Source organism: Pseudopodoces humilis, chromosome 1 (assembly GCF_049639895.1).
Source record: "Pseudopodoces humilis isolate 2021_Gansu_Grassland_sample_001 chromosome 1, ASM4963989v1, whole genome shotgun sequence".
Taxonomy (NCBI): Eukaryota; Metazoa; Chordata; class Aves; order Passeriformes; family Paridae; genus Pseudopodoces; species Pseudopodoces humilis.
Genome location: NC_142200.1, coordinates 92980113 through 93004045, shown reverse-complemented (window position 1 = coordinate 93004045; position 23933 = coordinate 92980113).

The following is a 23933-nucleotide window of genomic DNA, read 5'->3' as shown; positions in this document are numbered from 1 at the left end:
CATGCATGCCTAGAGAAATACATCTTTCTTTCTGAAGCATCATTTTCACAGACAAGGTTAATACTAATTTAATTTACTTTAATAGTAATCTAAATTAAATGTCTTCAAGGAAATGAAGAATCAGAGAGACATGTGATGAAATCCAGTTAGATTCCTGTTGTTTTAGTAGTAGAGCTTTAGCAAATGGTGGGTGGTGAGCGATATTGCTTCCTTCTGTCCATACTGGTCGCTTGGGGAGAACATTACCTTTTTGAGCTGGGCTGAAGTTAATGGAACACCCAGCAAGTATTTGAATTATATGTCTTGGTGCAGTATCCAGGATCTACCCTCATCTGGTTGGGAACAGATAGACTTACACAGATGTAAACACAGATCTATAGATATTTAGTGATATTTATCTGTCTGGATCCATCTAGATGTCTGTCTAGGCAGATATTTGCAGATCTAGATAGGTAATCATATAGATCTAGAGATAGATAGATAGATAGATAGATAGATAGATAGATAGATAGATAGATAGATAGATAGTCTATATCCCAATGACTTTATCTACCTAGATAGAAAAATATAGATATCTGTATAGAGCCAGCTAGTTAGATACCTGTGTCTCTGTCTACAAGGAGGAGAAGATCCTTATCTACACCAGTATCTATCTACACCTAGACACAATAGGTAGCTAGGTGGCTGTACACCCACATTGCATGCAGATCATCAACACTACTAATTGGAGATGTACATGCAGATGTGATTGCAGAAGTAACAGCTTGCTGTAAGTGCTGGAAAATATAAGTCCTTGCAACATTCGCTGGCAGAATGCTGTTTTAAATCTTCTTAAACCAAAAACATCAAAACAGTGGATAATTTATTTAATATGATTTTGTCAAAGATATGGTGACCTTCAGTACGCTGAAGGGACAGAATTTCAGTGTAAAAACAGAATACTCTTTAAAGAGTTATTGGTGCAAAACAACCCTAAAGCATATCTAAAATATTATACACAGCTGGCTTAGCAAATGTGCACTCAGATACAATTCATAATGAATTCTGTGGTTTTCTGCACATGTTCCAGGCATGCACTGTCTCCTCCCTCTACTAATTTGCTTGATTGTCCTCTTCTTTTCTCTGTGTAGAAAAACCATCTGATCAACATAAGATTAACATTGGTTTTGTAGCTGAAACCCTCAGGCTTCAGAAAGCAGTTTCTCTGTTTAGCCTGAATACAGTTTTATCTTTTTACTATCATGCTATCATGCTGCAGTGCTCATTTCTTACTGCTGTTTTTCTTCAGTGTTGTAAAGAATAATGGTATACACATTGGATGCTTGTGATGGTACTACAAACAGCTTTCTTAACCTGCTGTTTTCCAAGTCTGAATGGCCTAGGTCCACAAAGAGTGTATGTAAAATAGATACTATCTTTTCTTGAACATCTCTCTGCTGTAAGATTCATCTGTCAGGCAGTGGCAAGGAGGAGCAGAGCAGGGGAACAGGAAGAGCAGAGCAGGAGCAGAGCGTGAGCCAGGCTGGCAGGACTCAGCCCTACCATACCTGAGTGAGGTGACCACAGGCAGCTGCACTCCAGGCAGCTCCTGGGAGGCTGGGCAATGTCCCTTGCAGGGTGGCCACAGAGAACCACATGTATGGTGCACTCAGAAAGCCCACAGGGTGTACAATGCAATCCCTCAGTGACAGGTAACAACTTGCTATTGGCACACCCTCCAAGAAAAATCCCCTTACACTCAGGTCTTGTGCTGTGTACTGCAGTTACAGTAGTTTAAAATATCCTCTGCCTGATGCCTTCTCTTGGAAAGTAAAGCCATTCAATAGAACTGAACTAAGGATAAATCCCTAAACAGTTTTATTACATTTTTATAATCCATCCTTCTTTTTTAGTTTTTATGACACTGGGCAGCTGAAGCGGGCTTGCTCTAAGCCCCAGATGGCCGCACTGTGTTCACCTTCCTTCCCTGTAATGGGGTGACTTGGCTTTCCTTCCCAGTCCTCACCTCTCAAATTTATTAGGTCTCTTTTCTTTGAAAATTGCAGTGGTTTGGCCTTGCTTAGCTACCAGAAATAGCAGTGCCTCACTGGGTGACCTTGAGAGGAGCTGGCTGGCTTCTTACCAATACAGAGTCTATTACCTTCCTTGCTTGGACAGTGTGGAAAGTCAGAGGCACTTTTAATTTTGAACTAGTCAACATGATGAGTCAGTTATTACTGCTTGTAATAAAACTGGTTTTTCAAGGACATTCTAAAAGGAGGAAAATTAAGTTGTTTATGTCATTAGTACATTTGCACCCATCCCATATTGAACTCAGCTAAACATTCATTTTCATAGCTGTAATATTGAACAACTGTGTTATTTTCAGCTCCCCTTTTGTACATTGAAATGTGGCTTTTGGAAAGAAATTGAAGAATAAACATTCTGTGATATGTTGGATTATTTAAAATGAAAATTAACAAAAGCCTTGGAAAGTTGGGGTTTTTGTGGGGGTCAGATATAATTTCTAATTGTTTGCAAGAAACACTGTGTATGTGGGAATTTTATATCGAGAATACTTACAACATTAGATAACATTTAATATATCAAGTAACTAAGTGTGGTCTGTGTAGTGTCATTTATATAAAGCCTCTCTCTTTGCAAATCTATTTCATTGACTGGACAAAAATGTTTTTCAACCAATTTAAAAAAAAAAAAAAAAAAAAGAATTCCTCTAGTCCTCCATAGGCATGGTGCATAATAATTGTTAGTGACAGAGGATGCAGTGCAAAAGCTGGACAATCTGCAATATGGGAGTAGTACAAAAGCATCCATCCCTGCCTGTGTAAGAAAGACTGCACACTCATTCTCTAAGGCTGGCTGGAAATGAGTTCTACCCATTTGTTTAATGAAGCCTCAAGAACAAAGTTATTTAAATTTAATTTAACTAATTAAAAACCTCAACAATAAAAAGTATAACAGTGATCTAATTTGGAGAGCAGTAATCAATACAAAAGGAGATCAGCTAGAGTGTAGCCAAAGATACCATCAAAACCTACTGAAGATATGAAAACCCCAGGGAATATTTCCAACAGAGTTTGGATAATGCCTTGTGGTATTTGTCTGTAACTTTGGAAAGATTAGTGTGCAATTATCAACAAATTAGTCTTTTATTAATAAATTATGCTTTGGAATGATAAATTCCATGCTTGACCACTGTGTTTATTCCCTGGTACAGAAGAAGAAGGAAGGAAAAAACATCCTTTAACGGGCATGGGCTATTGACAAGTCACCCTCTAGGCTATACTTCTCCCCCAAAACTTCCACAGTTAAAGCTGAATGTATATGATGGATTGAGGTTAAGTGAATGTGGTATAAATATTTATACTACACATTCACATTATACATTTTTTATATAGTACATGGGCAAAATGTCCTGATAAAGAAGATTTTGCTATAAGGTGGCATGAAAGACTAAGAATTTTAACTTTTATACAAGTTTAAATGTTGCTTTACCTCAGTCAAATGTAAACAATGCATTATGTAATTCTTTGGGGTTATGAAGAGAACTTATTTTAGGGTTGTTAAAAAAACTACATCAGGCAAAGGCAGAAAACCACTTAACTCTGCACTGAGCCTTCTACTCAAGTAATGGTTGACTGATGGACATTCTAAGCAAAGCTTCATTTTTACTGTGTGGCTTCTACATCTATATAACATCCCCAGGTTATCTTAACTAACCCCAGTTAAATTCATCCAGGTTGATGACCATGACTTTGGACTTGAAAATAAGGTAGAGAAGCTTTGGCAAAGAGAGAAGCAGATTTCATTTGAATGGAGAAATTCATCATAATGTCACTGAATACCTGGGGAGTGGAGTTCAAGCTGATTTATTACAACATTATTTTTCATTTTTACTGGATGCTGATCTGGCTTAGGCTCAAGCAATCTCATTGTGATGTCCATTCAAGCAGTGAGAGTGAAAATGTTACTTTCTCAGGCACATTTTTTAATAGATCTTGTGCTGCTGCTTGGTACATGCAGCTTTTTGAGGCTGTCAGCTCTGTTGGTATATATTGCACAGCATCCAGAGCTTTAAGACTGCAGCTGAAGCCACAGCAGAAAGATATCTTGGGAATTCTAGCACCAGGAAGCATGTGTCTGCTTACAGAGTGATGTAGGCTGCACCATGAAGAGACACTGTCATGCATTCAGAAGTACTGAGGCAGATCCTTTCTGCTGATGAGGTGTGCTTAGAAATTTGAGATTTTCAACAACAATAAGTAAGGATCTTTCCCAGCTGCAAAGCACCAAAAAGTCACACAAGTGGAACAAATGCAATAGAGTAACAAAGCTGCAGACACACAGAACTTGTTCTTTCTGATTAGCTATGCTGGGAAATTCTGTGGCAGGTGTCAAATATGGAGGGGAGAAACCCCATCCTTCAGGCTAAGAGTCACAGTCTCTCACCCCAGCCACCACTTTGAGTGGGGTTCTGACTGATGGGCAGCAGGGACAAGGGAGAGACAACTGCTGGGCAGGGATGCCACTGAAGGACTCAGGAGTGACTGGGGTGTGACTCCAGCTAAGCCACACCACCTGAGCGTGGTGGGAGTCAGCAGAAGTGGGTGGTTGCATACTGGTTAATTTTTCTTGGGAGCAATAAAGTAGTATGGAGTGATGCTGAATTTTACAGAATAAACTAGAATGAAATTTTAAATGTACGTCAGAGGAGGAACAGGAATGGAAGGTACATTTCCAGGAGCATTTACAAAAAAATTAAGGGAATAAGACCCTAGTTGTACCTTAGATTTTCTTCCTCATAGCTGAAAAGAAAAAAACCTCTTGTTTTTTTGGGCTGTTTTTAAACCATGGGAAAGACAGGTGATGGGAGCTAAGTAAGAATGGAGTGTGTCTCCTCCGCACCTCCGTGCATGGCTCCAGAGAGCAGCTCCAGCTGGTGGCAGGTAAAGGTCCTTTTGCATCACAGGATGTGCAGGAGCAAAACTCTTCCATGTAATTTCTGATATTTCCCTCACACAGAGCCCCTTTCTCATCAGAGTGTGCAGTTGCTGTTTTTCTTTCTGATTAAAATATGCTCTTGGGAATACAGGCTATTTGTGCTGTGCTCTTAGTAACCTTTCTGCTGCATGGCAGGGGTGAAATGTCAAGACTGATAAATACCATGAAGTGAACCCCTGAAAGACAGGTTTGGACATCATTGTTTTTGCCAGTCAGGGTAGGCTGGGAAACGCTCAGAGATTCAGTTCCTACAAATTCACTATAACTTGTGTATGTGTGTTTGTATGCTTGTCCAATGTTAGATCTACTTCTTTAAAAAAAAAATCAGACCTTTACATGTTCCTTACCTTAAATTAGCTGCATTTATAAGAACTTCAAATTGTAAGGATTTTCTTTCTGTATTGCTTAGATTTTTTTTCTTACTGGCATTGAAAGGGTAATATTTTTTCAGTAATTTGACCAGTTTTTCTCAGCACTTTGATTTTCAAATGGATGTGGAGAATAGATTTATTCTAGTAACAAAGGCAAATATTTTATTGCATGCTAAAATGTAGCAATTTTCTGCTTTTGAGTGGGAAAATTAGAGAAGCTAAGAGATGTGGAAGACAGGGAAAAGCTGATGGGTGAAGGAAAAACAATGGAGTGGGAATTAAAAACAAACATAACTTAATTAGGACTTAAAATAGAAAAATAAAAAGACTACAGCTTATTGAAATTCGGAGGGCTGTATATACAAGCTGAGAAACCTGGCTGAAATGATGAGTTCATATCATGCTACTAATTGCATTATAACTGTAAGACTGTAACACACCTGGGGTTTATTTTGGTTTTGTTTTCTTTGCTTAGCAATGAAATTAAGTGGGTGTGATCACTTGTTGGACCTGGCTTCCCCTTTGTCTGTCTTAGTATATAAAAATAATTTTCAGCAAGAGCCGCAGCTTTGGGAAACTTGCAACATTTACCCATCTCCAGGATATGAATAAAACATTGAGAACAAGCTTTATGGAGCTTAGGCATCACAGTTTAATGCAGCAGTCTGGTTGGAAAGTCTTTGAATATAACTAAAGGCTGTTAAGTCAGTTTAGATCATATAGTCCATAAAATATTAGTAAAAACATTGAGACCATGGTCTTTTTGAAAAGGTGCATGGCTTCTTCAAAGGGAAATCCTGTCTCAGTAGTCTGATCAAGCTGGGTGTCAGTCATCTTGTCAATGACCACACAGATAAAGGATTTCCCTGGGACCATAACATTTCCAAAATTCCTTAAGGTTCATAAGAGAAGCTATTATGGGAGCTTTTGAAAGAAAATATCATTTATTGAGCGAAACCTGGTAAAAGGACAGAAAAGAGATGACTTTTCTACATGGATAAATCAGTAGTTTGTTCCTTCAGAATTGGCGCTAAACCCAGCTGTATTCAAGACCTTCATCAGCGATGTGGTGGTGAGACTTCACCGTGCAATCTCCAGGGCTGCAGCTGGCACTAAGTTCTCTCAGACAGCCACATGCCATCCCAATGACAAGGAAATTCACAAGGACCTCAAAAAACTTAGTGTGGGGGTAAAAGAGGGGCAAAGAAGTACTGATCCAGATGAATATGAACAAATGCATCTGGAAATAAAATAATCTAGATGGGTCTATTGCGTGCGTTTAAACACAGAGATGTCAGTGATGGCTCAGGAAAGAGTTTTTGGTTGCTGCTGAAGTCATCAGCTCAGCATGCAGCAGCCAAGAAAAAGCTGGGTGTTGTCAGGAAGGAAGGAGGAGGGAATTATATAAAACTTGATGGGCTCATGTCTCGATGCAGTGTGTACTTCTGATCACTACTCAAGAAGGATATAGTGCATCTGGTGTGGAGGAGGACAACAAAATGTTGAAAGATTTCCAGCAGCTACTTTACCACAACACAGTAAAAAGTTTGGGACTGTCCAGCAATTAAGTCAGATGCAAAAATTCTCTCTGCCACTCTCTGCAATGACTGGACTTGAGAGTCTTTGAAGCTGATGGGAGATTTGTTTTAAACAGGTGAAAGGGTTTTTCATGCAGAGCATCACGATCTTTCACAACCTTTTGCCATTTGAAGAAGTGGAATAGGTTTGGAAAAGAATTAGAGAAATTAATGGGCAGCAGATCTGCACTAAGACTGGAGTGAAGTAGACATGAATATGTCCTGGAATGTCCTTAAAACTGTCTTTCTGGATGCTTAGGGAGAATGAGAAGAACAGACCACAAAATGTGGCCAAGCTCACATATTTCTCCCTAAATTGCGCTGTCCTTGTGATGGCGCTGGATACCATTAACTTTACCCAGCAGGTACTTATATTTTCTTAGAAGTAAAAATTGCAACATATAATTGGAATGCAAAAAATTATTCAAAGTTACTCTACTATTCTTATACTCTGCTATTCTTCTGGACTAATGGCCATGGAAATTATTGTAGAAAAAATGTATGTTAACTTGATAATGCTGTGCATTATCAAGAAACAGTACTTCCATGTTCCTTCTACCAACAAAACTCTTCCCAGATGTTTCTGTGAGATTTTTACTATCCAAGGCCACATCAAATTTAATTTGAAACATTAGTCCCTTCTAGTTTTGAATGAAGCCCAGAATTAAAACACAAGGATATTCAAAGATTGAACTTTTCCCTCAACCTTGAATTTCAAGGACAAGAGGTATTCAGTTTTAAAGCTATGTTTCAGACTAGTTTCCAATAAACTTCTTCCAGTCCTTTTTAAAAGTGAATCACACATATTTTAACACAAAATCCACTCTCATTTAAAACAGCTTTTACTCATTTATTTTTTCAATTAGAAGAAAGAGAAATATGCAAGCACATGCCATGATGACATGGCAACCACAACATCAGCTAAAGTTTATTACACTATCCCAGCGTTTCATAACAGAGGTTCTCTCTTGCTGCTGTTCATGCTTGCAGCAAAACTCCCAAAGGCATCCACAAGTATAGAACAGGGTCTTGACCTGCTAGTAAAGTTGAGACAACAGGAAAACAGATGTGAAGGAAGGTACCAAGGTGTCTTTGAGAACATTTATTCAGCAGCTCATAGAGAAAGCTCAAATACAAAATCAGCATCGAAAAACTGGCATCAGGGATTAAATGTACCAGAAAAGATGATTTCAAGGAGGGGATGGATTGTGGGGCATCTTAGAAGTTTAACCAAGGATATCATGGAGAGAAGAAAGCCACTGGAAGAATATGAAGAGAGGTTTGTTGCAGTCAACCTCAGAAGCTAGGAGAAGAGACAGCCACTTTCTAGGGAGGTGAGATTGCTTTGTTAAGGGAAAGGGAAGGAACACTGAAATATTCAAGATGAGGAATGAGAATTTCTGCTCTGAAGGAGAGGCTTTAGGAGCTTTTAAGCAGAAAATATTAACATTTTTCAATGCAGAGGCTGGAGCTTTGTCAACAGTAATGAAAGATGTCCTGCAGACAGAGGAAACAAAAAAAGGCCAGTGATAATGGTGGTTTCTTTAGTGATGAAGGTAGGTTACCTAAGGAGGGCTGGAAGGAGAAATCAGATTCTTGCAGTAATGCTGAACTTGGGCTGATGCAGCACATCCTCAAAGAAGAATTAAGGACACCAGCTGAGATGTAGGCTAGCATATTTGAAGTATTTCCTGTTTAAATATGTTTTCTTTTGGCAAACTAAGCTATGTTAACATTGTGCTTCTATGTTTTGCACAAGTCCTTAAATTCCCATCTTCCTATCACTCCCTTTTAACTCTTAGCTGATGTCCTGTATACAGCCCTGACTCTTCAGGATGTTCTCAAAGCTTCAGACCTCAAGGTGTTGGACATGCAGCTCAGGAAAACAGCTGTTCATAGTTTCCAGACAATTTTAAAAATACCATGCAGATCCTTAATGAAGTAAATGTTGAATGTACATAGAAAATATTGCAAATTTCAACATTAAATTGTGTTTTGAATACCCTCAAGAAATTTTAAACAAAATTTACAAGAGCATTTGTTTGTATTCCTTATACAGTCCACCCCTCTCCATTGCTGCTTTATAACCAAACATAAGGTTTTGAGCACTTTTTATTGCATACAAAAGCATCTTCTCATCTTGTTCCCAGGGCAGTTCTTGAAATTTATAGCATAACCACAGTATATGTGTGGAAATATCATCCATGCCTAGAGCCTGAGAAGATTGTCCTTGACACAGCATTTCCTTACTGATCACTGGCTTTCTGAAGTCTGTCAGGAGCTTTCTGGGGTGTCTGACTGTTCTCCCAGCAGTTTTTGTCTACATTGAAGCTGATAATGTTCTGGGACTTGGCCCTGCCAGGACACATATCTCTTGGTTCTTAATCAGTCAGGCGCAGGGCAGCCCTTAACTTTCACTTTTACAAAGAATTTCTCATTGAACGGCTATGGATGACCTGCCAGATGGCTTTCCCACAATGGAAAGTTTTTTAAAGCTTCAGAAACAGTTACCAAACATCTGAGCATATTTAGTAAGTGCTATATTCTATGTCTACACATTTCTGTGTAATCTACTCGAGTTGCTCTATCCCACACTTTTCAAATATTTGGAGATCAAATTTGAGTCCATATACTGTTCACTGGCTTGTTTCCATTTTCTTGAGACAGAAGAGCAAGTGTGAAAATGCAGGATATGTGACTTTTCCTCCAGTTTTTCAAAATTTGGCATGTTCATATTTCCTCTACTCTCTGGCAGATGCAGGCCCATGAGCCTTCCACCATCTTACAAGTGTTCTTAGGTCTGAAGTGTCATTTCAGTGTAGAAAGGATGATTTTCCCTTGCACTTGCAGTGGGATATATTCACCCCTGAGTGGGAAATAAAGTGTTGTCTTCCTTTTCTGCAGTTTTTTGTCTCTTGTTCCAGGTAAGTGAAACTTGGGCTATCGGTGTGTGGAAAAATGGAAAAGTTTCATTACATCCCTGATCTTTTGGTTTTGAATTTGCTTATTAAAATTAACAAAAAGTCAGAATTAACATTAAGGGGATTGTCCACACATAAACAGCCTAGAAGAACACATCTATATTCAAACCTTTGTATCAATACAGATTGTCTTACTCTTTCCTACAGATGTAAGGATACTGCAAAAGGCATGTACTTTAAAATACAGCTTCTTCATGAGGAACTATGCTAGACCACTATCGTAATCACTTTGATCATTATGTGTAGACAGCATGTAGAGAGCAGTCAGACAAATGGAGGTGGAATCAGTACTTGGAATAGAATACTTTAAAATAGCATAATAATAAAATATAAGCGAAGAAGAAAGAGGCTGGTATTCTTCAGGAATGGTATCTCTGATTAACAATTTACTATAGTTCTGCCTACCTCAGCCCTCCTCATTTTTGGGGTCAAAGTAAAACAGACCCTTCATCGGCGTGGTTAAGACTTGCAACCTTGAAATGACAGGATAAAGCTGTCATTTCTTCTGCCTCTGGGATTCTGCAGCAAGGATGCATGGTGCAAGATGTGCGATGGAAAGAGGGAGTGGATTGTAGAGGGGACAGTGACATTTTCTCTGCTTCCCACCTGTCTGAGTTATTTCACTTTTTCATTTGCTGCCCCAAGTAAGGATGCAGCTGGCAGTCAACACTTAGCTAAAGAGGAGTGCTGAAGGAGCTCTTGGGTTAAGTTTTTTGTCTACTAATGAACCTAGCTGTGATGGCTGAGGAAGACTTTGACCTTTCTATAAAAGCTTACCCAACAATTTAGTTCATCTCTTTGCCTCCCATCATTGATGAGTGTTGCCTATAATTCCTTTAGGCCTGGGATTCCATCCTTTCTGACAAAGGGTTGTATTTCATTCATGTACAGTGACAGTTGTCAGAAAACCTAATTTTGCTTATTTAAGAAAATAGAGGGGGGATTTCACACCTCTTTTATTTTTTTTTTTCAGCCCTTATCAAAAAAATTGGTGTGAGCTGGAGGATTTTTAGGTCTTGGAAAAATGACTGGAGAAGAGCTGTTTGAGGAAATGCTCAGCATCAAGCATTGAAAGGTAGAGGTTGTGCAGGACCATAAGCAGGTATTTGGAAAATGTGGGTCAGAATTACCAGGAAAGAAAGAGAGGCACAAATTATGTGGCAATATGATACCAAAAGGCTGTCTGAACCTCGAATGTTGTCATAATCAGAGTTTAAAAAATCTGACTTCAAAAGAGGCTAGGGACATTTTTTTTCCCCCCTTGCTTGTCAAAACTGGAAGTCTACAAAAGGCTGTGAGCCCAACAAGTGCTAGAACAGAGCAGACTGAGATTTTGGAATGATCTGAGAACTTGGGCATCAGATGCGGACATTCAGATGAAAGGTCAAGCAGCTGTTTATAAGCAGCCATAAATCAGACTCTCTCACACAGCTACCTACCTATTTAATTGCTCAGAGATACCTAGAGAAGTCTAAGTATTCATATCCCTATTAATTGGGAAGGCATGTGTGTCTGGCACGCAAATTTACCTTGGGTCTCAGGCCCTGCCATCGCCAGTGGGAGGACAACACTTAGAAAAAATCCTGGTCTTTTAGGAAAGTAGCCAACACAAGTGACTCTGTTAGTGTCATTTCAGACAGATTGTCTGAGATGTTTCTCTTTGCTAAGGGCTTGAAGGTGTATTTATCACAGACTGAGAAGAGCTGTGCACACACCCCCGTCAGGTCAATAGGGTATGTGAGTACCACATGCAACATCAAGAAATTGGAAACAGAAGTTTAATCCCATGTTAAATGGGATTAAAATTTTAAAAAAACCTCTCCAATACTGGTGATGTTCCCTGTAACCTATTATTCATAGTATCAGATTTCACCATTTTTCCTGAGTCATTTGGCATTTTTCACATTCTGTTCCGATTCCCTTTGAAACTCTGATCACACTCTGTCCCCCTTATCTATCTTCCACATTTGGTATGACAAATTCTCTGACTCCTGCAGCATGCAAGCCACATTCTGCACATGCACAAAGCTAATTTTGAAGGAGTTTGACAGAAATGAACTGGAAGACCTGGGCTAGTAAATGGATGCAAGAGTTCCACAGACCTGAATGGCGCACAGCCTTGCTTTTCACCATGACTAGCACTGCCCATCCGTACTGGGGAACTTACCCTTGGCAAGGACACACACACAAAGCTCTGTTTGAAAGTTTTAAAATCAGTGCTAGTAGTCTGTGGGCCTCTTCCTAAATCTGCCAGGCATTGCTACTTTGGTTCATAGCAAGGCAGCTTTGCACTTGACAACTGCTCCTTTCACTGCGTGACTCAGCTTTATTCTTTATTCAGTATTTTAAAAGATGAAATTTGTAACTACACTGGAAACACCCTGGTGCTTTTTGCTTTAGAAGAGGAAGAAATTCTGCCATTAGATGCATCATGCAAACTGGGTGACTTCCGAATATTAGTTTAATTGGCCTCTTGTAACTATCATCCCATGTGGTTAATGGCAAATTGTGTAATTAGATTTTAAGAAAGAATATGTTGTTAATTGCTTGTTCTGACCAGGAATGACAGCTTTAGTCAGTTTTGCAAGATCCTGAATGGTGCCAGGTGGAGCTGTAGTTAACAGGAAGCATGAACATTTACATAGTCTTCACTGTAGCCCACTGTAGGTGCATGTGAGTTGAATTTGCAAAATGTGACCAGTTTTTCGTTTCCCAGACTGATGCATCTTTATCTTCTCCAGGGTCTGAGGAAGTATCTGGCTGCTGGGTTGAGAAATCTGTCTGCAGGTGAAGAAAAGTGATGAAGTTGTTTTCCTATGTGGAAAAAATAACATTTTTTCATATAAAACTACAATAACTTGTGATATTCTGTGTTATTTAGCGATACCAGAGAGATCAAAGCATTGAAGTATATTTTATCAACTTGCCTGTATTCTGAATCTATGAAATTGTATTTTCTCTTGTTCTTATTCAATTTATGATTTATTTTTCTCCTGGTATAAATCAGTTTCTGTTCTATGGATTCATGGCAGGTATTCCATCTTGTTTTTCAATATGCTATGTCTAGAACAAATATCTAGTCAGTCATGGGCATATAAAGTATTAATCATATGTGTTTGAAGGTGTGTTGCTATAGCAATTCCTTTAGTGCAAGAAAAAATCAGAATATAGCAGGCCGGGGATACGAGAACAGTAGGAATTACAAAGCTATAACAGCACTATTAACACATTATTGCATTGTAATGATATTATTTTCTAACTATTCCAGTCCCCAGCTGCCTAATTTTTAAGATAGAATTCTCCAGCAGGGATTTCATAAATGGCTCTTACATGAAAGACACTTGCACTATGAAGAAGACATTAAGCTATCTGAAGAAAATATTTTTCAAAAGAGAAAATGGGTAAACAAGCAAAATATCTTCTGTCCATGAAGACCAGATCACTTGTCTTCCCTCTTCCAGTGTGATCCACCCTGAGGTGCCGAACATGACAGGACTGAATGGAAGAGATTAGACCCAGCTTAAAAAGAAATGCTGTGAGTTGAGCATGTAAAGCTGCAGAGCAGGAAAGCTGGGAGAGCTAGCAGAAGGAGATACGGAAATGCAATTTCATCTTGTATTACAAATCGAACTGGAAAATTTTAAAACCAAAGCAGAAAAGACATTGTCTCTGTGAGGATTATAATTATCTGGGGGAGAAAGGAGGCGGTAAGTGGTGGTGCAGCTCACGTCTGTAAAAAGAATGCAATGGTAAATTGAACTGATTGGGAGTATGGACTGAACCGCAGCATGAAAGACAACTAGTCAGACACAGATACACTTAGCCTGTATTAAGGCTGCTAATCCTCTGGGTGTATTAGCATTGCCTTCCCTGGGGGGAAGGTGGGTCAGCTTCAAGTAATCCCACTCTTGGTATTTAACTCTTTGAGTTTGATGCTTTCCTAATGTAGATGTTTGCATTACGCTGAAAACATGCTGAATTGCCTAACAGATCTCACCTTGCTGTGCTCTGTGTTTTAAATATTGAATTCTTGAGTTCAACTATTGTAATATCTCTCTTTTGACACATTAATTAAAGAAAAAAGAGCAAGAATGCCACAAACAAACAAACACTGTGTAGAGCTTTGGATTTGTTGCATTGATTTACTGTCTGAATGAACAAGAAAGAACATTTATATTCCAGTGGATGGGATCAAATAGTAAAGATCAGAGGGAGCTAGGATGTGGATGCTGTGGATGTGTATCATCCACATACCTTCTTTTTAATTAAAGACAAATATACACCTTCAAGAAAAAGAAGCAGCTGTTCAAAGAGGTATTAAGTTTAATAGCAAGCAACCTTTACAGAGATGGATAATTTTCTCACTGTTTTGTTTTACAGAGAAGTGACAGTGGAAAGCAAGAAAGGAAAACTCAGAAAATTTAACCTGTCACAGGGGAAAAAAAATAAAAAAGGAAAAAAAAAAATATTGCTTTTGTTGAGCGTGCTTTCCAAGGAAGAGAAAATTTTCAAAGCAGGAGGGAAGGAAGCAGATGGATTTTAAAAAAAATTAATAGACTTAAAAGACACACTTCCTATTTTGGTCTCCTTGGGAAATGTGTGATAAGAAGTTAAACAATCTGCTTAATTTAAATTGTGATGGAAAGAACTACATCTGGAAAATAAAAGTACCTGGGCATTTGAAAATGGGAAAGTGTGTTGAAGTCTTTTGGTAAGCTGTAACTTGCTCACAGATTTCATTTTCCAGATACTTAAGAGCCAAAATTTAAATACCTGAAAAATCCATTAGAAGTTTCAACAGTGTTTAATGTTTGTATAGCACAGACTAGGCAGCACTGCAGAGCAAAACTTTTCAACTCTCTATAGTGCCAAGATTGTGGTGAGAAACTGTGATACCACAAATGCATGGTTTTCTGTAAGGGAAAATCTCTCAGCACACAGAAGGTATCATTTACCCTAAAGAGGTTATGTAAGGGCCGAGTGAAATTATTAATAAAGTGGTTGACATTAAGAACTGGAATTTTGCAGGCAGTCCTGGCTGGTGAAATATCTGTGGTCAGGGCCTGTAAAATTTGAGAGGTGAGCGTGTACAATATATTTGAATTCATGTAAGAACAGTATGGGTGGCTGCATTATGAGTCTCATTATTTTTGTGTACATATATATATATATATATATAATTGTTGTTCATTATAGATGAATAGTGACAGCTGTGTCTATGAGAACCACCTATACATGGCTATACATTAAACATTATCTGAGATTTTTTAATGATGCATTCCTCAATACATTTTCTCAAACTTTGGAAAACATTAGTATTTTCCAAATTTAGAAACAGTAGGCCCTTATAATAATCTTGCATGGAAAGCAGAACCTGTACAAGGTGGCTATTCCCACCTCTCTCCTAAAGTCAGCTCCAAATGCCTTAAGAATACGTCTTTTCCATTTTTATTATAGGGCTATTCCCATTCATCAGGAAACTGACTTTTACTGAGGTCCCGAATGCTCTCTTAAATCAGGTTTCCACTACTGAGTCTAATCTAATTATGTATAATTTTGAAGTAATATACAGACACTACTAGAACACAGAATAAAAGTGCAAAACACTGAGGAAGGTGTCGAGCGAAGGCATGCATCGACTGCATGTTGTTGCTCTATTTGGTTTCTGTTTTCCAATGAGCTACACTGGACTCTGATGGATCAGCTATCTATTCACATTGCACTTTCAAAGGCCACACCCTGTAGGAACCCTGACACTAATTGAGAGAAAAATCTGGTCCCACTGAAATCTTGAGGAATTTTGCTGCTGACTTCACTTAAGCCATGATTTTGCCTTTTATATTTGTTCAAGGAAGAATGGAGCCCTTTAACCACAATATATCTGTTCTGCCCCTCTGCCACTGCTGTGGGTGACCTCGAACACTCGTGCTCAGTGTCAGGCAGTGCAGTTGCTGTTTATTTGCTTCCATTCCCAGCTCAGCTGAGCGTGCTAAGTGAGAGATGCGCCAGCCTGCCTCATTGCAAATGGCCTTTTAATGAACTAGTCAAGGATTTAAATTATCTAAGAACCTGGGAGAAAGCATTTTAAATTTAAGACCCTTTTAGGCAATTAAAACCTGACATGTTGCCATTGAAAACAGGCCAGGGAAAAAGTGATTCCACCACTTGAGATTTGCCACTTACAGGGAGAATAATGGTATTTCAGGCACCCCAGGTACTGCAGCCTTCAGAGGGTGCTCGTATGTCAGCTTCACGAATTGATTCTCGCTGTGCAGCATCTCGACTTGATCCTCCAGGCGTGAGAGTGTTTGGTCACTGAACAAGCTGGATTACTCTATGCTGGGCCACTGCCATTTCAAAACATGGGGGAGGAGGAGAGAGAGAGAGAGAGAGAGAGAGAGTGAGAGAGAGAGGAAGATTTCCACAACTAAGAAATTTGTTTCACTAATTGAGCAGTTTTATTTCTGCTTTTGGATGTGTTAATTTGTTTGCTTGTTTTAAATGTGTGATGTGATCAACTTCTATTTGAGAGCAATAAGAGTTGTATACCTTAATACTTGAGATATTCGGTGTTTGCAAACTAGTAAGTAATCTGCCATTCAGAATTTGCTAAATAGCCTATCAATAATGTACTTTGGAAAAAAAAAGTATTTGCTGGGCTGCAATGCTCTGCAGTAGTGGAAAATTTCCATGTCCTGTCCACTTACCTCTTATGTGGCACTGAAAGGCTAAAACATTAAATAGCTACATACATCATACAGAAAAACTCCATGGTAAGGCCCTGAAAAACTAATTTTTCAAATAATTTCCTTACTAGTTAAAAATGTCACAAAGCCAGCCCCTAACCATAAAACATATCACTCATATTTCAATTCTCAGGTGCCGTGCCAGGGTCACAACTGCTGTTCATGAACCATTCCCACACAAGCCCAGGGAAACCAGGCTGCCCTTGCCTCCAGTGCTTATATCTCAGCATCCTTATGCTGGAGATCACAATCCAGTGTGGTTTTCATCTTAGCTCTGTCTGTTACTGGTGGCCTCAGTCTGTATAAGCTTAGCCAAGGTATATGTTTGCTGCTTAGTTCCCTATTGCCATGTGGGAGAATCAATACTCTCCCGAGTTCCTTTGTATTATGCATGATCAGGCTGCACAGGCTGGGCTGGCCATGTCATGAAATCTTGCAGGCAGCTAAGGAGCAAAGCACTGGAGGCAACCACTGGTTTCCTGGAGTGCTGGACCAGAGTAGCTGCAAATGCTGGCACCAGCTACATGGGCGCTGGGGAGGCTGTTTTGTGAAATCTCACAAAGGTTCAGAAGGGAGACCTGTTCTTCATCAAATCCACTGCTGCTGAGGCAGAGACCCTCTTTGCAGTTGTATTTGCTAATGCCTTAAAACTAACTCCACATGTGTATTTAAGATTAGTTAATGGAAAAATGTGAAGTGCTGTGCTTTAGCCAAAGCTTCCCTTTAGGGAAGTGGAGCAGCTTTGTTTTGTAGGGATCTGGAGGAGAAGTGCCTGGCTGTCCAGTGCTGTGAGTCTCCTGAACTTCATCTTCCATCACAGCTCCCTAACACTGCAGAGGGAAGCAGGTTTTTCTTGCTTTTCTAGCTGTAAAACCTAGTTCATGAGAAAAATTCAATATGTACAGAGAAAAGGACACCCATGAAAACTGAATTCCTAAAGTTTATAATTTTTTCAGAAAAACACAGTTATTTGTACCACATCCGCAAACACAGAAAGATGTGAAGTTGGCTTGTGATGTGGTTGGAAAGCCATTGGGACTGGAGCACACTGGTAGCTTGAAGTGATTCATAGTGGCTGTTCAAATGGAGAACTTTCTGCCTCCAGGTGATTAGACAAATACTTGTTTTTAACTGCCTTTGCTTCTTATTCTCTGTTTTTCAGTGCAACTCTGTTAAATTGTCTTTTCCACAGCACTCAACTCTTATGCATTACTGTCCTGGTGTGTACTGAATAAACTTTCAGAACTGGAAAGAGCAGTCCCACATGAAATAATGAAAAGGGTTAAAGTCATTAGTTATCTTTTTTTTTATGCTGACTTTGCCAAAGGTTCACCTCACTGTTTCTGAAGTATTTCCTACAGAATGCTAGAAAACTACTTTTAAAATAAAGCAATTATTAAAAGCACTTTGCATGTTGTCTCTGAGTCTTAAGCTTTGAATACCAACATCACAGAATCAATCCAAATTGAGAGATGTGAGGAAAACTGATTTCTGCATGACATAATTTTATTTCTTATATTTGCTATGTGTAATGAACTTTCTTTTCCTTCCTGTAGGAAGGTATATATTTGACTTTCTTCCCAGGAACTAAAGCAGCTATAAACCTAAAAAGCCTAAAGCTGTATTTCATCTTGGTACTATGTAACTTCTGCTATGGGTACAGAAATGGAGAATGTGAAATTCATCAAAATAACTATAGCCTTTATATATATATATATATTTTTACCTAGGTCAAAAAACAAAACACTGGCCCTTCTTTGTCTCTTTGACTAGGAGTCCCTATTCCCAAAGGCCATTTCTCCACTTTCCAAACATGTACATATTTTCTTCCCTAAATTTTGGTGTGCATGAAGGATATTTCATCTAGGTTCTGTTTTCATCATTCTGTTTATGAATATCCACATTCTAGGAAGAGTTTGAAAGCAGAATAATTAAATTAGAAGAATGGATCTAAAACACTGATCGCAGGTTTTTAGCATGGTATCAGCAATAAACTGGCTTTTAGTGGAAGATGACTCAAAATTTCTGTTGTCATTGCCATTTTCACTTGAATGTAATACTTCTAGTCAAGTCTCACTGCTCTGAAACCTACTTATTCCAAATAGCAACGATAAGGTTTTATGAGTCTGAAAACAAACCTGTTTGAACTGAGTTAAATCTGCAGTGGTGCCAGCACTCAGTCTCTGACTGTTAGCTCATGGGGAACAATGAACTTATCTTATGTAACTTCAAAATTAAATAATTAAAAACAATCCTTCTCCCTCCCTGTGTGTAGTTCCCTCCCCCTCCCTTCTTTACGGTTAATAATTATAATAACATACTCAGATGCAGGCAGTGTTATTATCTGATAATGCCTGAAATTTGAAATGGGCCTATTAGCCGCCCGAGGCGAAACATAATTGCCCAGTTTCTGTGCACTATCAGATGGCAGATGATGCTGCTGAATGTTATTACTTAAGTATTTCAATTTTTCATATGGTGGAGAAATTAAATTTCAACCGTGTTCTGCAGCAAAGCACTCTGCTTTGAATTGTGTTACTATTTCCGAAAGGCTGTGATGCTGGTACTGCTACCCCTACAACCTTTGGTAAAATCGGTGCTTTGACAGTATAATTAAAGCTGAAGAGCATTGCTGCTCGGAACATTAATGTGGTATATACTATAGTGAGTATTTGCACATCCAAATAATGGTCATCCCGTGCCAGGTTTCCTAAGTAAGCAAGGCCTGAGCCCACTTCATTGCTGGTAAGTAACACATCCCCAGCTCATAGGCACTTCCCATTGAAATTGCCCTTAGTCTGGTGCTGCCAAGTCTGAGTTCTTCTTCACACAAATTTTAAATGTTAAAATTAAATTCTTATCTCCTGCTCTTTTTTTGTTGTTGTTTTGTTGTTGTTTTGTTTTGTTTGTTTGTTTGCATTTTTTACTTTGTGTTTTTTGGTTTTTTTGTTTTTTTTTTAATTTGTTTTGGTTTGTTTGGGTTTTTTTTTTAGCCTAAGTAGTTTGTTTAGATCTGCTTTAAAGCTCTGGGGACCCCAGAAGTAGGGAAGGCAGCTCATAGCTCCTTCAGCTGGGAGGCGTTGAGGGGCTGTGGGCCAGGAAGACTGATGTTGCTAATAAGGCCTGGTGGTGTGACTCAGAATTAAAGGTCACTTGCCAAAAATAAAAAGGGGCACAACTTGAATAATTTAATGTTATACTGAAACCTTTGGGAGTCCCTCCCGGTGGAGCAAGTCTAATAACACTGCCTGGGCAGGATAGACATCAGGGCTTGATATATCAGCCTTACCTACAACTGCAAGAAGAAACTGTGCTTTATTAGAATCAGAATGTTCTGGTATTTAGCATTTTTGTGCTGCTGCCTAAGGCAGGCACAAAACAAGAGTTATTCCAATCTGTTGTAAGAATGATGCACTTTCAAAGAATTTCAGAGAGTTAAGTTCTTTAGAGAGCTGACTTTTTAAGAGTTTTCTGGCTTTTAGCTCAGGTTAGGGTCAGTTTGCCTGTACAAAATTTCCAGATGCTGTGATTCCCTCTATAATGTCTTGGTTACACAATTCTCATTCACAGGTGAATAGGCAAGTTTTTAGTGGGGTCTAATTACCTGCAAAATTATCTCTGACTTCAGCTCCTCTGCTTTTATTTTCCCTTCAAGGAAAAACAATAAATTTACAGACCAATGACAAAAAAATCTATTAAAAATGATTTTTTGTTGAAAAGCTCAGAATATATTCCTTAATTTTCATATTAACAGCCAATTCATAAAAATACTTCATCATTGAATATGAAAATATTTCAACTTCTTCCCTTCCCAGGTGCTTTTGGAGCATCCTGGCTTTGCTTTGTTTTTTTTTCTTTTTTCATTAAAAGAACAATTAATGAAACCATGACTAGGATCAAACGGCATTATTATTCAGCTACAAGAAAGGAAGTTATTTGCTGTTTAATGTGGGGAGAAATGGTGTTACCATATTTGTGTCTCATGAAACTATTTTCATAAACTCTTTTAAAATAGGGGAGACTTACATTTGTAAGGATTGGAATAGGACATAAAGGAGAACAGAACTCTACAGTACTTTGCTGTTTTTTTTAGAGTTAGTGGATTTGAATTGAAAAACCTCTAAAATACTCAGGATGAATTTTGGAACTGAGCCGAATTTTCAGTTTTAAGAAAAAAATCAATGTCTCTAGCAGGTCACAAGTAAATACAGTCTTTTTTGTTTCTTTTTGATTCCTCATTCCATACTGAAGAGATGCTTTAATGGCCTGAGAAGATAAAGTGTGCTCTTGATGAAGTTTTTTATATACACATGCCCTGGACATTGGGAAAATAAGTATAGAGGTCTCAAATCTCTGTAAACACAAGGATGTCATCCCCAGATACAGGATATGCAGGAGAGAAGGAGCTTTATTTGCTCTTCAGCTCATCAGGATAATGCTGGGGAAAAAAACCCAGCTCAGAGGCCCTAATTCTCTTCTCAGACCATCAATAGAAATGTGAGGAACCTTTCTGGAACACAATTCCTTCAAAAGAAGAGTGTGATATATCTGCTAAGTTCACAGCTCCTGCTAGTCTCTTTCCCCTAGACCTTGTTTCTGGTCTGTGGAAAATGGGCAAGGACAGTACTGCCGAGGCTTGCCTTGGCTCACCCTATCTCAAAAGCAGAGCTTTAGAAATGGAAGAGCACACCAGCTTAGAAGACCTGAACAGATGAATATTAGTAACTCAAATTCCTTTTTAATAGTCATCTCCCAGTTGTTCTGGAGAGGCGGTTAGCAAGACTCAAAAATTCTGCCTGAATGCTGCATGATCAACTGTGCTTTGGCAAAGTTGCTTCCAAGCCTCCCAGAAGTCCTTCACAGCACATCAAGCTCCCAGAGTCATGTAGCTTCCTCTTGGCAAGGGCATTTGATAATCCACAGACTTTAATGCCAGAACTGGAAAACAATAAACTATAAGCTATGAAGCAAAAAGAAAACAAAACAAACTAAAAAAAAAAGAAAATAAAAGAAAAATTATTCTCATTGAAATTGAGTCAGCTTGTTGAGGGACATAAAAATCTAATCAATTTCTTTTGCATAACAATCAGTTGTCACATTGGGCTCTAATTGAGCAGCCAGATGGAGCCTTGTACTTGTAGACTGTAGTAGTAGTATTCCTGGGACACACAAAACTACATGAGGCGATGAACATTAGGTTCATCTTTCTATTAATGTGTAAGGAGAGCTTTGCTTTACGGGCAGAATCAGATTTCCCAAACCAAACATATTCCACTCAATGTGCTTCTCTCGCATACATGGCAGATAGAAACCTTTCTTTTAATGGATCCTTTCCAGGCTTATAGGTATTGCTGAATATACTCTGAAGTTGGGGCATGGGTAGCTTCCAAATGCCCAAATGACATGGAGTATCTACAGGAACTTCATCTCCTTTCTAATGTTATTTATGTGCTCCATATGCATGGCACATTTAAAAGGACACTGACGAGACATTTTTCATAAACATTCTGTGCCTTAGTGTTTATAAAAGCTTCTTGGGAAAACTGAAGCTGAAATCCATTTCTTGAGTGAATTGTTTTTCTCCTCCATCTGGATACTTTGATTTACTTGGCTGTGAGCTTTCTGGTAGCAGCAGAAGCAAGCAGTAAATAAGGAACTGAGACTATTTAACTATTTATCCCTAAAATTAACCAAAAATAGGCAAGTCCCATTTTGAGTGTGCAAAGCTTAGCAGCATTCTGTCAAATAGGTTATTGAATCAAATATAATCAAGAAATAAAAATGACCAAACGAAGCCTTTTGCCTAAATATAACCTGTGCTTCCTGTCCGTGTTCCTTAAGTTCTTCTTTGGCCAATAAACTTCATTGATTTTGGAAAGGGCTCAACAATGACACACTAATGTCTGGGTTTTTTAAATGTATCTACTTGATGATGGGTGGACAAGAAGGCAAAAATATTGATTCAGAGATCTGGGGAAAAAATTGAACTTGCTGATTTTTTTCCTAACACCCAATAATGATTAAGTTAAAATAATTCCTCTAGGATTTAGGGACCCTTCTCCTCAACAGAGGAGAACTGCTAAGGGTAGCTGTCACTGCTGCACTGCATCAATTTGGCAGGATGCTGGCTGGTATGTGGTGCATGGTGGTCACTTTGCAGGGACTGTTTGCATTGCCATGGGCAGCCACCCTTGTGCTGAGGCCTTGGTTGGCCTGCCCCATCAACCTCTGATGGGCAGATTGTTGATTTATTTAACCACAATTATGATTTATTACCTTAATTGTAAACTTTTTTTTTTTTGCAGTCTCCCTCTCAAACAGTCTTTGGACAGCATTTCTTCCTGCTTCTCTCTTACTTTCACAGTTCTCTCTAATTTCCTCCCCTGTCTTCTAATCTGACTTCACAGCTGAGCAGGCTGCTTATATGTGTCATAGGTGTCATATTCTTTCTCCTTCTACACCTTCTTGAGGCTGAAAATTTCAGCTAAAAATAGGTAGGATAAGCTCTGGAGAGTTCACAACAACTCTTAAGGAGCAGTACCCAGGTTGCTTTCATTGCTGTAAATCACTGTTTTACAACAAAACACAAAAACAAAGTTCTTCTAAAGATTCATTTCTCGCCAGAAGACACCTTAATTTCAGTTCTTGGGAAGGTCTCTGTTACCTTTCACTGCAATTTGCTAAAAAATTGATTAATTAGATTTTTTTCTATTTTATATAACTATTTATATACATATATAAATATATATATATATATATATAATGTATGTATATATTACTGTATTGAAGTATCTTATGTATTATTTTTTAGTCATGCTAATGTAATACTACATTAAAACAATGCATTGATAAGAGAAAGTAATACTTAGAACATTTTCAATTAATAGCCTGTCTGAAAATGGATTTTTTTGTCAAAGAGATGAAACCTTATTATTATCTAGTCATTTCTTAATGATTGAACCAAAATGAATGAGTCAGTTCTTTGTTCCTCTGAGAAATCATCAAAAAAAAGAAGTTCTTTCCACAGGTTTCAACTAAGGACTTCAAAACTTCCACACACCTCAAGAAAGATGCCTCCTTTTCAGGATATAATTCCCCATATGCATTTCTGAAATATCTGAAACTAGACTGATTAAGCATATTTAATCGCAAGTACCAGAAACCCAACGATTTGGTTTTATGTCTTGGCCAATGATTTTCAAATATGAGATGCCACGGTTTGGCTAAAGTACACACAGAGATTATGAGAGAAAATAT